The following is a 14110-nucleotide window of genomic DNA, read 5'->3' as shown; positions in this document are numbered from 1 at the left end:
ACACACACACAACTCAGGTTTTCATTATGGAGTGGTGACTGAGAAGTGCTCCTGTAATTCAATAGCTCATTTCCACAGCTTTGTGCTTTTGTTCTGCAATCCCAAAAATGGTTCCAAAGAGGTAGTTCAATCTGATATTACAGCAAGTCTTTTTTTTCTTTTTTTTTTTTAAGATTTTATTTATTTATTCATGAGAGAGACAGAGAGAGAGAGAGAGGCAGAGACACAGGCAGAGGAAGAAGCAGGCTCCATGCAGGGAGCCCGATGTGGGATTCGATCCCAGGACTCCAGGATTATGCCCTGGGGTGAAGGCAGGCACTAAACCGCTGAGCCACCCAGGGATCCCCTCTTCTTAAAGATATTCTCCATGGCCCTAATTCTAAGCAGGGAAGACTTCTGGTCTCTCTGATGGTTTTCATTAGCACATCAACAATTATTTTACTTCAGTGCCATATTTGGTGGTGATAGTTCATCAATAGATTAAGGAAACATTGCAATCTAACACATTCCAGTAAATAATCAGGACAAGATTAATGGTTATATTTAATGAAAGCCATCTGTTTGTTAAAACAGCTTGCACGCTTTCTTCATTTCATTTCAGATTCCAATAAATTGTAAATGCCTTGAAGCACACTTGAGCCAGGTTGAGTAAATGTAATTCTTTAGGAGTGATATTCACCTCTTTGAAATCACTAACCAATTTCCACATGGTCTAGGGCTGGAAGCGGGAAAGTATAGTCAACTACTGACAGGCTATTTTGTTGACTTGATGGCCACCAAAACGTCTGGTTCTTTATGTCTCCTTGACTTAAAAGAATTGACAAGTGATCAAGTGTCTCATTGGTGTGCAGGCATCATCACAGAATGATGGAGCCCAGACAGCTAAATTCGCTGGTCTCACAGATCATATTTTACCCTTGTCCCCAAAGCATGATGAGTCAACCAGCATAAAAATTACCTAGTCGTCTAAAGAGAAATAGCTCCTGTCTTGGTGAACTTTTAACCTAATAATTTTGTTAAAATACAAGTTGGAGGCAGAAGAAAGTTTGCATTCCAAGTGAGTATATGCACTCAAAAAGTCTAGAGGGATATATGAAAAAATGTTAACAATGGCTATCACTGGAAGTGAGATTAAATGACTTTTATTTCCTTTTAAAATTGTTCATTATTTATATTTTCAAACTATTCTTCATAATCTTTTATTACCATCTCAATAATAAAGGGAAAAAATTTATTATTAGCTGCAATTATGTCATTCCCTGACGAACATTTCTGTGGCAAATTTATAAGTATGACAGTAAATAAGAGACTAAAATTCATATTATTTTTACTTAAAGATTTATATCTTTACTCCCGGGCTGAAACAGGGGCATCCAGGGCTTATCTTGACGAAGCTTTTTTGTACACAATCATTTTATTGATGAAATCTCATTTAATTAATCTCTCCATTGTAAAATGTCCCCCCCAAAAAAAAACCCGCAAGAAATTCTGCTTTTAAAGTTTTTACATGTTTTTTCATATATGGAATTGCTGAATCACTATGTTGTATGAAACTAACATCACTCTATGTTAACTCACTACAATTAAAATAAAATGTAAAAGAACACGAAACGAGATCCCTGGGTGGCTCAGCGGTTTAGCGCCTGCCTTCAGCCTGGGGTGTGATTCTGGAGTCCCAGGATCGAGTCCCACATCGGGCTCCCTGTGTGGAGCCTGCTTCTCCCTCTGCCTCTCTCTCTCTCTGGTCTCTCATGAATAAATAAATAAAATCTTTTTTTTTTTTAAGATTTTATTTATTTATTCATGAGAGACACAGAGAAAGAGGCAGAGACACAGGCAGAGGGAGAAGCAGGCTCCATGCCGGGAGCCCGACGTGGGACTAGATCCCAGGACTCCAGGATCGTGCCCTGGGCCGAAGGCAGGCGCTAAACCACTGAGCCACCCAGGGATCCCCAATAAAATCTTTAAAAAAATAAAAATAAAAATAAATAAAAGAACAAAAAACAGAGGCGCCTGGGTGGCTCAGTCAGTTAAGCGGCTGCCTTCCTCTCAGGTCATGATCCCAGGATCCTGGGTTTGAGCTCTGTGTTGGGCTCCCTACTCTGGTCTACAAGGAGCCCACTTCTCCCTCTCCCTCTGCCTACCACTCCCACTCCTTGCACTGTCTTCTCTCTCTCTGTCAAATAAATAAATAAAATCTTTAAAAAAAAAATAAAAAAACAAAAAACAAAATAGGTGCTTCTTACATAGAAAACAATTTATTTGGAGGTTATCACATAGCAAGCAACCTTAACTAACCAGCATAGTGTCAAGTATCCTGACAATCCAAAAAGGTCTTTGATCAGTCTAAAAAATAGAAGACAAAATATCTTCCTCAAAAACGAACCACTCGGGCAGCCCCGGTGGCTCAGCGGTTTAGTGCCTGCCTTCGGCCCAGGACCTGATCCTGGAGACCTGGGATCGAGTCCTGCATCGGGCTCCCTGCACGGAGCCTGCTTCTCCCTCTGCCTGCCTCTCTCTCTGTGTGTCTCTCATGAATTCATAAAATCTTTAAAACAAAAACAAAAGGAACCACTCAGGCCTTACTACCAATCAATTTTTTCTTGCTTTAGATCAATGGAATAGAGTCCCAGTGGACAGAGAGAAAACTGGGTCCATTTCTAATGGACTAATTCACCAGTGTCAGGAAGGGTATTTTGGGGTAACTACTATGGTCCTACACATTCCTATGGGTCTTTTGAGATCTACCAGCAGCTGTTGGAGTAAGACCCATCAGCTACAGGGGAGTAGGAATGCTGTTAGCACTCCAGGGAGAGCAAAATCATGCATAGGCTCTGATGAGAATGAAGGTTGGATGACAGCATATGGCACTCCCTCTAAAAAGTGCCAGCACAGGACCCGGGTGGCTCAGTGGTTGAGCGTCTGCCTTTGGCTCAGGTCATGATCCCAGGGTCCTGGGATTGAGACCGGTATTGGGCTCCCTGCAGGGAACCTGCTTCTCCCTCTACCTATGTCTCTGATTCCCTCTCTGTATCTCTCATGAATAGACAAATAAAATCTTTTAAAAAGAGAGGGAGAGAGAGAGATGGGGTAGTAGATTCTACTCGTTTTTTTTTTTTAAGATTTTGTTCATTTATTTATTGAGAAAGAGAGAGAGCATACTCGTGAGCAGAGGGAGGGGCAGTAAGGGAGGGAGAGGGAGAGAGAGAATCTCAAGCAGACTTTGCATTGAGTGCAGAGCCCAATGTGGGGCTCGATTTCATGAGCCTAATATGAGGACCTGAGCCAAAACCAAGAGTCAGACACTTAACTGACTGAGCCACTCAGGCATTCCTAGACTCTACTCTTGATGAAGGGAGTAGCAGAGTGACATTGCATAGGGACCGTGGACACAGGAGGCATGGCTCACTGAGGTCATCATTGTAATAGCCACACCATATTGGTGGCATTCTTTACTGGCCTTGGGGTTAGTCTGACAGGTCCAATGGAGCATAAATTCCTAGGACAGCCACAGCCATGTCTCAGACCTCCCAGTATCTTTGGAATGGGTGGACCACCACATCAGCCACATGTAAGGCAAGAGCCCATGGCCTGATGAATAAAGAAGGAAGTTTGGATGGTAATTGAAAAATTCTTTGCTTTTTCTAGCTCAAAGTGGGGGATTTGAATCAAGTTGGGGTTCCTACAGTTAGGCAGGTGAGGATGGAGACATCAAAACTGTATCAGTAGGGGGCAGCCCTGGTGGCGCAGCAGTTTAGTGCCACCTGCAGCCCAGGGCGTGATCCTGGAGACCCTGGATCGAGTCCCGCGTCGGGCTCTCTGCGTGGGGCCTGCTTCTCCCTCTGCCTGTGTCTCTGCCTCTCATTCTCTCTCTGTGTCTCTATGAATAAATAAATAAAATCTTTAAAAAAAAAAACTGTATCAGTATTAGATTGCTTTTAATTTTTTGTTTGTTATATAACCTATTTTGATAACCTTATATTTTCCCCTTGGCTTGTGACCTGGGAAGCACATATCATTCTAATAAGCTTGATTCCCTGGCTTTCTAACCCATGGCAGATTAGAAGGAACAAATAAAAGGGAAACAAAAGAACTACTGGTTCTCAGTTCCTTGACAAAAGCAAAAATGACCATAGGAGGCCTGGCAGAAAGGGAGAGTTCAGAAAAGCTATAAAAAGCAAATTCAATTATTCAACAAAACTTAACAGTCTGGGATCATGTACTGTAGAGACAGAACTGTATCATATCCCAACTGTATTCATAACCAAGACCTCAGAAATTTTTAATTATTTTCAGTATATACAAGTAAAGAACACAGAAGATCATGTATGATAAAACCTCACAATAATGCAAAGTTGCAAATTCGACTATAACTTAATTGGTAATTGGCCCCAAGGGGTGGTAGGAGGGGAATAAAGTGACCTCATGATCCTTTGGGAGATTTTCACTTAGTGAATGTGTGGTCAGTTGTGTATAGTATAATTTTCTTATGTTGACATTTCTAGGGCTTAGCCAACCCAGAAAATTCACTTTTATGAATCCCCCAATGATGCCAAACACACAAAGTGTTACTTACCTGTTTTCTGCCTAATTGGCATTCATTTTCAAAAGAACTGAAATCTACTTTTCTTAAATTGTACTGTACATTTCCGCAAAGTGCTTTTTTTTTAATTTTTTTTTATTTTATTTATTTATTCATGAGAGACACACACAGAGAGAGAGAGAGAGGGAAAGACACAGGCAGAGGGAGAAGCAGGCTCCATGCAGGGAGCCCGATGCGGGACTCTATCCTGGGTCTCCAGGATCACACCCCAGGCTGCAGGCGGTGCTAAACCCCTGCGCCACCGGGGCTGCCCTAATTTTTATTTATTATTTATGATAGTCACAGAGAGAGAGAGAGAGAGAGGCAGAGACACAGGCAGGAGGAGAAGCAGGCTCCATGTACCGGGAGCCCGACGTGGGATTCGATCCCGGGTCTCCAGGATCGTGCCTTGGGCCAAAGGCAGGCGCCAAACCGCTGTGCCACCCAGGGATCCCTGCAAAGTGCTTTTTATTCACAGATATTATTTGATCACTGTAAATTTCTTAAAGGGACAATCACCTTTTTTAATTTTTTTTTTTTGACAAGCACCTTTTAAAGATGAGACTATAAATATCCAAGAAAAGCAAAGTAACTTGACACAGATACATAGCTGACTGGAACTCACATTTTTTGACACTAATTGAGCTATCACCCCTATCAGGGAGTATGTTTAGAGGATCTCTAGCATGTGTACTTGGTCCTAATGTATGGGGTAGGAGGATTCCACTGCACCGACAAGGAATCCTTGGACACCAACCAGGTGTTCTACAATTCAACTCAATTCTGACACTGTGAACAAGAGATAGAGTTAGACTCCACAGGTTAAGGGTTCAGTCCTGCAAGACCAGCCCTCTCCCTCCCCTACTTGAGACACTGATCATAAGCCCAGTTTGTTACCTGTGCTTCTTACCGACTGACTATAAATAACATGTTCCCATGACCTCCTCCATCTTGGGATTTGATTAATTTGCTAGAGCAGGTCATGGAATTCACACAAGTGTATTCCTTACTAGATTACCAGTGTATTATAAAAGAATATAGCATAGGAACAGCCAGATGAAAGAGGTGCATAGGGTAAGGTATGCGGAAGGGGTGGGGAGTTACATGCTCTTTCCTTTTTTTTTTTTTAAGATTTTATGTATTTATTCATGAGAGACACACACACACACAGAGAGAGAGAGAGAGAGAGAGAGAGAGAGAGAGACAGGCAGAGAGAAGCAGGCTCCATGCAGGGAGCCCTATGTGGGAATCCCGGGTCTCCAGGATCAGGCCCAGGGCTGAAGGCAGGCGCTAAACCGCTGAGCCACCCAGGGATCCCTTACATGCTCTTTCCATGCGTCCCACTCTCCTCCAACTCTCCATGTGTTTACCAACCCAGAAGCTCTCCAAACCCTGTCCTTTTGGTTTTCTATGGAGACTTTATGACATAGCTGTGATTGATTAAATTATTGGCCATTGGAGAATGATTCTACCTCCAGCCCGTCTCGCCTTCCCAGAGGCCAAGGATAGTACTGAAGGTTCTAACCCTCTAGTCACATGGTTGGTTCCCCTGGTAACCAGCCCCCATCATTAGGTGTCCTCCAAAGTCATCACATTAACATAACAAAAGATACTAAATTCTTATTGCTTAGGAAATTCCAAGGGTTTTAGGAGCTCTGTGCCAAAAATGGAGACACAGACTAAGCATATATTTCTTATTATAAGCAATTTTAAGATTTTATTCATTTATTTGACAGAGAAAGCACAAGCAGGAGGAGCAGCAGGCAGGGGGAGAGTGAGAAGCTGGCTCCCCACTGAGCGGGAGCCCAATGCAGGGCTTGATCCTGGGACCCCAAGATCATGACCTGAGCCAAAGGCCAATGGTTAACCAACTGAGCCACTCAGATGTCCCTATACTTCTTATTTTAAATCACAATATTTCTTTAATATTTTATTTATTCATTTATGAGAGACAGAGACAGAGAGAGAGAGGCAGAGACACAGGCAGAGGGAGAAGCAGGCTCCCATGGGGAGCCCAATGTGGGACCCAATCCTGGGACTCCAGGACCACACCCCTAGCCGAAGGCAGATGCCCAACCACTGAGCCACCCAGGTGTCCCTATAAATCACAATATCATAACCTTACCAAAAGCCAGTTGAGGAGGCTCCCAGAAGCAGTTTGCGGGCTTTCAAAAGATGTCTTCTCTGCAATAGGACTGTGTCCACATCTTTTTTTTTTTTTTTTCGTGTCTACATCTATTGATGGAGATCCATAGTGCTGCATCCTCTCTGCCTCTTCTATACATATGACTTTGGTTTAATTAATCCATGGAATCTGATTATAACACTTTCCCTACACAGAATGATGTCTGGACCCCCAACCCAGTTCTTGTTTCACATCATAGACTGGAGATTAACATTCAGTCCATTATGCTTCTATACCCAACCTTATATCACTCCTGTTCTGGACCTTATTTAATTTCTAGTCTTGGCAAGGGCAACTTGCAGAAACTTTATCCTACTGCAAAGCCTATATAGGATATCTATATTCTTGTATACACATTAGCCATGATCCATTAGTATTTTTTTTTAAGATTTTATTTTTAAGTAATCTCTACACCCAATGTGGGGCTCAAACTCACAGCAGCAAGATCAAGAGTCACACACTACCGACTGTGTCAGCCAGGCACCCTCCACTAAAAGTATTTTTACTACTAATTCTTCAATGGATACTTTGTGGTGGTTTGGTCAAGTTGGTGGACTAAGTAGGTAGCCACACTAAGACTAGAGTTTGAGACTCATTACTTGTGTTTCTTCCACTGCTTGAAATTGAAGAAGAGAAAAATAGCTATACAAATTATATATTCATTTGACCAACATTAGATGACTTCTATAGCCAACCATGGTGCCAGCTCACTTACAGATGCTTATGCAGTGCTACCTGACCAAGAAGCTTGGGGTTGGGGCAGCCCCAGTGGCTTAGCGGTTTAGCGCCACCATCAGCCCTGGGCGTGATCCTGGAGACCCGGGATCGAGTCCCACATCAGGCTCCCTACATGGAGCCTGCTTCTCCCTCTGCCTGTGTCTCTGCCTCTCTTTCTCTCTGTGTCTCTCACAAATAAATAAATAAAATCTTTAAAAAAAAAAAAAAGCTTAAGGTTGAATTAAATTCAATATATGTGAGCTTGTAATCAGTACTATCAAAGAGATAAAACATAAATGCTATCAGATTATATGACAAAGAAAAGAAATATTGCCAGTTGTGGGATCACATGTCAAAAAAGGTATAACCTTCGAGCTGCTCCTTAACTGATCAGTTGGGTTTGCATATGCAGAAATGGAGGAGACGAGAAAGAACATGTCTAAGAAGAGAAAACTTCACAACTTGGAACCCAGCTGCAAGGATCCTGGTTAACCGCTGCCAGGGAGGGTAGAAAGGAGGGCCGCAAGACTCCAAATAAGTTTGCGCATTTGGGTAGGACCACATTTGAGGAAGGAAAAAGCTTCTGGGGCCTAGAGAATATCACCCAGGACGCAATACTTGATAGTCCAAACACCTATCAATAGAGAAAATGGGGTGATCTAGGCAAGTGGCCAGTGTTGGAAAAGTCCAGCATGGGTTAATGGGGAGACCCACAGACAGGTCAAATGTGAGGACAGGAATCTAAGAGCAGGTACCTTAAGAGGCCCTGGAAAGCAAAGCATAAATCAGGCAGCAGGTGCCACCTGGATAGGTCTGTTCATAGTCCACAAAGTATGACATGTCAAGAGCCTGAGCTTACAAAACAGACAGATGAGAGCTTCTTCCTACACCAGCTGTGTGACCTTGGGCAAGTCACTTAAACCCTCTGAGACTCAGATTCTTTTTCTGTTGAATGAGACTGGTAATACCGTGGTGTGCCTCTGTTGTTTTGGTCTGAGCAGCATCCATTCCTTTGGAGATTCCCATCTTTCCCAAGCCATGCATTTATTCACGGTAATCACTCAGGAAATGATCATTTTTATTGATTAGTAGCCATATAGGACATACCAATGTGACTGAAAAGGAAAGAAAATCTGCAAAATCATGATAAATACAGGCACAGACACATAGTCTCATAAAACACTCTCTGCTCCCCATCCTGTAGATCCTGACCAGGAAGGACTGTAGGGGCGGTGGGGGGGGGGGTGTGTGGAACACCCTTCACATGGCCACGCAGTGCTTCCAGAGGCCCTGCAGCAAGCCAACTCTGATTGCTCTTCCTATGCATCAAAGTGTTCTTTTTGTCCTTTGTTTTCATCAGGTTTTCAGTAAGCACCTTGGAGCTCTCTCTAACTAGTAGCCCCTGTTGTGAGAGTGATCATATCACACTTAATGGCACATCTGGCCTGGGAGATTATGGGGATAATGTGGGTGGTGGTCACAGTTTAGCCAAAGTCTATATAAATTTCAATTACTACCTGCAGCTCTACCCTGCACACACCCCTGTCCTGAGTTGGACTCCACTACTTTCCTTTGCCATAAACGGTGTGGGCATACCCTATAATCTTCCTCCATCTTCCTCTCTCCTTGTTTTTATTTTCTTCTCTCTCTGCAGCTGCAATATTCACAATTCAGATGCTGGCCAGTGAAGCCTATGACATTAACTATGTGTGAGGACATCTCTTATCTTATATCAACAAAATTGGTTCTTCCTCTTCCTACTCAGGCAAAAGTCCCAGTGTTGAAAAGACAGGCGTGGAGTGCATACCTGAATTGTTCTTAGCCATCTACACCTACGAGTCAGGTATTTTTAAATATCACTAATATTTCTTCTTCTTCTTCCTCTTTTTTTTTCTTTTTTGCAAAAGAGCACTTGCTGCTTCTTTTATGCGAGAAGAGCTTTGTTAACTATGGGCCCATCCACATGTGCAGTGGACAGAACACCTCCGAATGAGCAGAAGAGCTCATTTATAGGTTGTTTCTACTTTCCCCAAATAGATTTCAGTTTCCAACAGTCTCATCCACTGTCGTCTTACTCGAAAGCAGCTGATTTCTGTAATCATTTCTGTTGCCATGGGGAAAAAATAGTGTTAAAATGTTTGTAACCGAAACCCTACGTTTAGGGGAGCCAGCTGGTGTCGAGTTCTCCAGTTCTAGCCAACCCCTCCCCTTCTCCCAGAAGTCCCTTTGGGCGGCACAAGAGCACTGAGTTTACCTGGCACTCACTAGTGTGTGACAAAGGACATATTTGCCACCTGGGAGAAATCAAATCACAAGGGCTAGGGATGAAAAATTTGAACACCATTATCCTACAAATTTCCAGAAACTACACACACAGGAGATGGGCTGCAGGTGCGTTTTGACTTTTTAAATGTACAATAATTTTTTTCAAGATTTTGTTATTTATTTATTTATTTAGAGAAAACATGTGTGAGTGGGGGAAGGGGGAGAGGGAGGGAGAGAGAGAATCTCAAGCAGACTTAGCAGTAAGCACAGAGCTGGACGTGGAGCTCGATCCCATGACCTTGAGATCATGCTCTAAGCTGAAATCAAGAGTCGGACACTTAACCAACCAGCTGTGCACCAGATGCCCCCCAAATGTAGAATAGATTATATCCATAAAGCATTGAACAAAAAGCTCCTGGGTGAAAACAGCCATGGCTTTGTGCATTCCAAAAATAATTATTTTTCTATGGACCAGGTTTTTAAAAGTAAAGAATCTTGTCTCTGGGCAGGATAAAAATCCTGGCTTGCCAATTTTCCAGGCATGGGACATTAGCCAAGTTGCATAAAAGTTCTGTACCTCAGTTTCCACATTTGTAAAAAAGCAATATTAACAGTATCTAACTCATAAACTTCTGGGGTCATAGAAGTGAGATAAACACAGTACCCCATCCATAGCAGCAAGATTGCTAAGCCATAGTCATCGTTGAGTAGCAGTCAGCCACAGTGAGTATTGGCTGTTATTTTTATTCCTAACATTATCATGCTCATTTTGTGTGTTCCAGAGCTCCCTTTACCAAGTGGAGTCAGCATCCATAATTTCATTTCCTGTTTTGTCCTTTTTGATGCTTTTGAATTTTCCTTTAATGAAAGCACAGTAACAATCTTTTCAGCAGAGTTAACTGCCAGAACTCTAAATATCATTTTAAACTGTTTTTTATGGAGATACCTGGGTGGCTCAGTGGTTGAGCGCCTGCCTTTGGCATTGGGTGTAATCCGATGTCCTGGGATCGAGTCCCACATTGGGCTTCCTGCAGGGAGCCTACTTCTCCCTCTGCCTGTGTCTCTGCCTCTTTCTCTGTGTCTCTCATGAATAAATAAATAAAATCTTTAAAAAATAAATTTTGTTATAAAAGATTACAAACAGAATAATACAGCAAACTCTCCTTCCCAAATTCAGGTGTGACCATTTTGCCATTCTTGCTTCTCTGCTCCTCTTCTGCATTCTTCTCCTTTATGTTTGTGCAGTGATGTTTTAATATTGTCAAGAAAATTTCATACATTGTCTCTATGCACCTATAAAAAAATGAGGACATTTATGTATATAACCACAATATTATTAGCTCTGCTAATAGAACTAATGTCATCCAATATCCGCTCCAGAATGAAATATTTTGATTTGGCTCAAAAAATGACATTTTATGGTTGGTTTGCTTAAACCAGGGTTCAAACAAGGTCCACATGTTCTATCTAATTGCTGTGTTTCTTAATATATAACAATGTACTTAAGCCATATAACATGCCCTCTTAAGTCTTTTTAACCAGTAATACAGAATAACCACAAAACTTTAATTTTCCTTAAAGACCTATTATAAAATTTAAATGGAGGCTTTTTGTTGTTTTTTTTTAATTTTTTTAAAGATTTATTTATTTATTTATGATAGACATAGAGAGAGAGAGAGGCAGGGAGAGGGAGGAGGGAGAAGCAGGCTCCACACTGGGAGCCCAACGTGGGACTCGATCCCGGGTCTCCAGGATCGCGCCCTGGGCCAAAGGCAGGCGCTAAACCGCTGAGCCACCCAGGGATCCCCTTTTTCTAATTTTTTATTTATTTATTTATGATAGTCACAGAGAGAGAGAGAGAGAGGCAGAGACACAGGCAGAGAGAGAAGCAGGCTCCATGCACCGGGAGCCCGACGTGGGATTCGATCCCGGGTCTCCAGGATTGCGCTCTGGGCCAAAGGCAGGCGCTAAACCGCTGCACCACCCAAGGATCCATGTTTTTATTTTATTTTTTTTTAATTTTTATTTATTTATGATAGTCACACAGAGAGAGAGAGAGAGAGGCAGAGACATAGGCAGAGGGAGAAGCAGGCCCCATGCACCGGGAGCCTGACGTGGGATTCGATCCCGGGTCTCGAGGATCAAGCCCTGGGCTAAAGGCAGGTGCTAAACCGCTGTGCCACCCTGTTTTTATTATTATTAAGCATTAAGAATGAATTTTTTTCGGGACACCGGGGTGGCTCAGTGGTTGAGCATCTGCCTTCTGCCCAGGGCGTAATCCTGGAGTCCTGGGATTGAGTCCCACCTCAGGCTCCCTGCTTGTAGCCTGCTTCTCCCTCTGCCTGTGTCTCTGCCTCTCTCTCTCTCTCTCTCTCTCTCATGAATAAATAAATAAAATCTTAAAAATAAAAAGAACGAGGGATCCCTGGGTGGCGCAGCGGTTTAGCGCCTGCCTTTGGCCCAGGGCGCGATCCTGGAGACCCGGGATCGAATCCCATGTTGGGCTCCCGGTGCATGGAGCCTACTTCTCCATCTGCCTATGTCTCTGTCTGTCTGTCTCTCTCTCTCTCTCTCTCTCTCTCTCTCTGTGACTATCATAAATAAATAAAAATTAAAAAAAAAAAAAGAACAAATTTTTTTCCCTTTTTTTTTTTAAGTAAGCTCTATACCCAATGTGAGGTTTAAACTCACAACCCTGGCATCAAGAGCTGCATGCTCTACTGACTGAGCCAGCCAGCCATCCCAAGAATGAATCCTTAGTTGGATTATACTCTTCAAGTAAAAAAAGAAAAAAAAAAAAAAGAGAGAGAGAGAGAAGGAGAAAAAAAGAGGAGGCAAGAGAAAGAAAAGAAAGCCAGAAGGACATTTCCTCTCTTCTGTTTTCTCTTTATTGTTTTTTGGACTTCATCAAGGTAAGAAGCTTTTGCACAGCAAAGGATACAGTCAACAAAACTCAAAGACAACCTACAGAAGGGAGAAGATATTTGCAAATGACGTATCAGATAAAGGGCTAGTTTCCAAGATCTATAAAGAACTTATTAAACTCAGCACCAAAGAAACAAACAATCCAATCATGAAATGGGCAAAAGACATGAACAGAAATCTCACAGAGGAAGACGTAGACATGGCCAACAAGCACATGAGAAAATGCTCTGCATCACTTGCCATCAGGGAAATACAAATCCAAACCACAATGAGATACCACCTCACACCAGTGAGAATGGGGAAAATTAACAAGGCAGGAAACCACAAATGTAGCTATTCATTCTTCAATGGTTATCTTCCGTTATTTCTTCCCCCTGGACACTTTGCTATCCCACTTTCCATGTTCGTGTTAGGAGTGATCAGCATAAACCCAGATTATCAAGGATAAAATTTTAAACCCTAACAATACAAAGAACAAACTGATCGTTGCCAGAGCAAAGGGGGGGTCGGGTAAGCAAAGCAGGTGAAGGGGGAGTAGGAGGTTCAGACTTCCAGTTATGGGGTAAATACGTCGTCACAGGGATGAAAGGTGAAATACAGGGAATATAGTCAATGGTACTGTAATTGCGTTGTGTGGTGACAGGTGGTAACCATGCTGGTGATGAGCATAGCATTACATATAGAGTTGTCGAATCACCATGTTGTACGCCTGAAACTAATGCAGCATTGTGTATCAACTATACTTCAATTTTTTTAAGTCCAATAAAAAATTTTAGACCTAGTCACCCATTTAACTAAGAAATAATGAATCACTTTAATAGATCGCCTTTATCTTACTTCCTAAGGAGTTAGTGGAGAACGTTGTCACCTACCCTGAAGTTCCTCAGTGCCATCCTAGATCATAGTGGAGGGCAGGAGGAAAGATACAGAAAACAAAATACTCTGTTCTGGGTAAACATAGAAGATTGGGCCTGTGTGTTTACTTCCACTCTCTCCTAAAATCATGCTAAAATAACAGTAAAGAGATTTTTTTTAATCTAATAAAAATAGTGCTTTATTGTATAAATTGGCAAAATATAAACATTCGTGTTTTAAATCTGCTTTAAAATGAAATTTGAGGAGCTCCTGGGGGTCTCAGTTGGTTAAGCATCTACCTTTGTTCAGGTTATGATTCCAGGATCCCAGGATCGAGCTCCACATTGGGCTCCCTGCTCAGTGGGGAGTCTCCTTCTCCCTCTCCCTCTGCCTGCCACTCTAACTGCTTGTGTTCTTTCTCTATCTTTCTCTCCTTGTCAAATAAATAAATTATAATAAAAATAAAAACTAAATATAAATAAATAAACGAAATGAAATCTGAGGCACCCAAATGGCTCAGTCAGTTAAGCGTCCGTCCAACCCTTGGTTTCTGCTCAGGTCATGATCTCAGGGTGGTGGGT

This window comes from Canis lupus, chromosome 2 (genome assembly GCF_003254725.2).
Source record: "Canis lupus dingo isolate Sandy chromosome 2, ASM325472v2, whole genome shotgun sequence".
NCBI classification, from domain to species: domain Eukaryota; kingdom Metazoa; phylum Chordata; class Mammalia; order Carnivora; family Canidae; genus Canis; species Canis lupus.
Note: the sequence above shows the minus strand (reverse complement) of the source record.